This window comes from Piliocolobus tephrosceles, chromosome 8 (genome assembly GCF_002776525.5).
Source record: "Piliocolobus tephrosceles isolate RC106 chromosome 8, ASM277652v3, whole genome shotgun sequence".
NCBI lineage: Eukaryota > Metazoa > Chordata > Mammalia > Primates > Cercopithecidae > Piliocolobus > Piliocolobus tephrosceles.
This window is the reverse complement of record NC_045441.1, coordinates 143,940,932-143,943,923: the sequence shown is the minus strand read 5'-3', so window position 1 is coordinate 143,943,923 and position 2,992 is coordinate 143,940,932.

The following is a 2,992-nucleotide window of genomic DNA, read 5'->3' as shown; positions in this document are numbered from 1 at the left end:
GATCCAGAAGGCTACATATTACATGATTTTATCTGTGTTCTGGAAAAGGCAAAAGTGTGGGGATAGAAAACAGATCAGTGGTAGCTAGGTATTGAGAGTGGAGAGAAACTGACTACAAAGCATCAGCTCAGAGAATTTGGGGGCTGATGAAGATACCCATATGGTACTGTGGCCGCAGATACATAACTGTATGCATGTTTCAAAGCTCAAAGAACCGTGTACCACCGAGAATGAATTTTCTGTATGCAAGCTTGGAAACATCACGCAGGATGTTGGGGAGTTCAAGATGGAGCGCAGACTGTTGAGTCATGGATGACCTGTGTTCCTCACCTACCGTAACCACACGGAACCCAGTGGAGAAGAAGGGAGCTGAGCCATACACCTTTTGAAACAGTGTATTAATCAACATGGCAAGTCCGAAGACAGAAGGAATTGCACATGAACAGTGTACTGTAGTTGGTAATGTCTTTCCTCGTGGGGGTATGGATTAGCAATCCTGAAAGCACTTTACACATATACTGCCTTTGAACAAATAAGCAATTACAGTGTAATGGGAAGAAGATTTCACACTGTCAGAGAAAATGATTACAAATAACCAAAGGGGGAATGCTGGAATGAGCCTTGCAGTGCTGGGTTGGAGTCTGAGATAGGAGTATGGGGCTCAGGGTTACATAAACATGTATACAGATACACACATACAGAAAGGAATTTGGATGTGTATTCATATATCTACATGGGTTAGTGTACATGCATACATTTCATAGCTCTGGTTATGAGAGGGCCCAGGAGCGGCGACCATACCTAGATCTGGGGTTCTTTTTCTTTTTTTTGAGACGGAGTCTCGCTCTGTCGCCCAGGCTGGAGCACAGTGGCGTGATCTCAGCTCACTGCAAGCTCCGCCTCCCAGGTTCACACCATTCTCCTGCCTCAGCCTCCTGAGTAGCTGGGACTACAGGCGCCCGCCACCACGCCCAGCTAATTTTTTGTATTTTTAGTAGAGACGAGGTTTCACCGTGTTTGCCAGGATGGTCTCGATTTCCTGACCTTGTGATCCGCCCGCCTCGGCCTCCCAAAGTGCTGGGATTACAGGCGTGAGCCACCGCGCCTGGCCTAGATCTGGGTTTCTAAGTAAACAGAACCAAGGCTCTTTGGAAAAATATCTGATTCTGATTCTAGGACTGGGGCAGAAGAAATGCAAAATGAGCCTGCAACATTTTGTGGTGCCATCAGGTAAAGTGTTAATAGTAGAAGCATGTCAAAAAGACACAGAAACCAAGCCACAGATCTCCTGGTGACCAAAGCTGGAACAATTTGAGCAAGAAAATAAATCACAGTAGTATTGGAATATAACACAAAGACTAAGATAAATATTTGTGAATCGATTTGTGAAACAATTGAATAAATCATAAATGGAGAAGAAGGACAGCGCTTCCTTAGAAAAGGATTCCAATTAATGAATGTGAAATGAACGAGGGAAACAGAGAATCACAACACACCACAGGAATAGATGCTCTAAGATCTGCAGATGAGCGCAGAGATTAGTGCGGGAAATTTTAAAGAGATGAACATTTTCATAGCCTAAGTAGCTTTCCAAAAAATACTTGACTGTATAGGTTTTAACTTACGTCCAAAAATTTCTGATATTTGTCCCTCCAGAAGAGCTTAATTCCCCTTCCCTTAAGTATGGGCTACACTTAATAGTTCACTTTAGTAGATTATATAAAGGGGAAATTACTGTAGACTAGAAAAACTTTGAAAATTCTACTTCAATGTGAAGACATTTTGATATCATATATGCCTCCCAACCCATGTGATACAAGCACATACTTGCCCTTCCCATATCCTATCTCCTAAACCCATAATCTTAGTTAAATCACAAGAAAATGTGAAACAAACCCAAACTGAGAAACAGTTTATGAAATCCCTGACCAATACTCTTATCAAGGTTGTGAGAAACCAAAAACAAAAAGATGAAGGAACTGTCACAGATTGGAAGAGACATAACAGATAAAATATCCTGAATTGGGTCTTGGAATGGAAAACAGACATTAGTGGAAAAATGGTAATTCCCAATCAAGTCTGCAATATAACTAATAGTATCCCATCAATGTATGATAGTTTCCTAGTGTTTACAATTATATCACAATTATGTAAGATGTTCACCTCGGAGAGATAGGTCAGAGGGCATACTGGAAACCAACTGTCTTTGAAATTCTTCTGTAAGTCTAAAATTATTTCAAAATAAACAGTTAAAAGCACGTTAGACAGTGCAGAAGAAAATGTGTGGGCACAATAGAAACTTCTCAAGAAACACAAAAAGAAAAGACTTAAAAAATGAATAGCGCATGACTGACCTGTAGGACAATGTCAAGCAGTCTCATATGTGCATAATTAGAGCCCTAGGGAAGCATGGAGACAGAGACAAATCCAGCACAGATAATGGCCAAACCTTTTCCAAATGTGATAAAAATCATAAAACTATAATTGAAGAAACTCAACAAATTCCAAATGGAATAACCACACAGGAAGCCACAGAGCACATCATAATCAAATTGCTAAAAATCAGGGGTAACGCAAAAATCTTTTAAAAAGTGAGAAAAAAGACATTATATACAGAAGAAGAAACATAAGGATGACTGCAAACTGTCAGAAAAAGTGCAAATTCCATGCCAAACGTCTTTACTGGTTAATTCTGTCAAACATTCAAGGAAGTAATAATATACAAACTCTTCCAGAAATGCAGAGGAGAAGAAAATACTTCTGAAATCATTTAATAATATCAGAATTACCTTAATATCAAACCCAGAAAAAGACATCACATAAAAGAAAACAATAGACCAATATCCTCATTAACATAGATGCAAATATCTTTCTTTTTTTTGAGACAGGGTCTTGTTCTGTCACCAGGCTGGAGTGCAATGGTGCAGTCATTAGCTTACTGCAGCCTCGACCTCCCAGGCTCAAGTGATCCTCCCACCTCAGCCTCCAGATA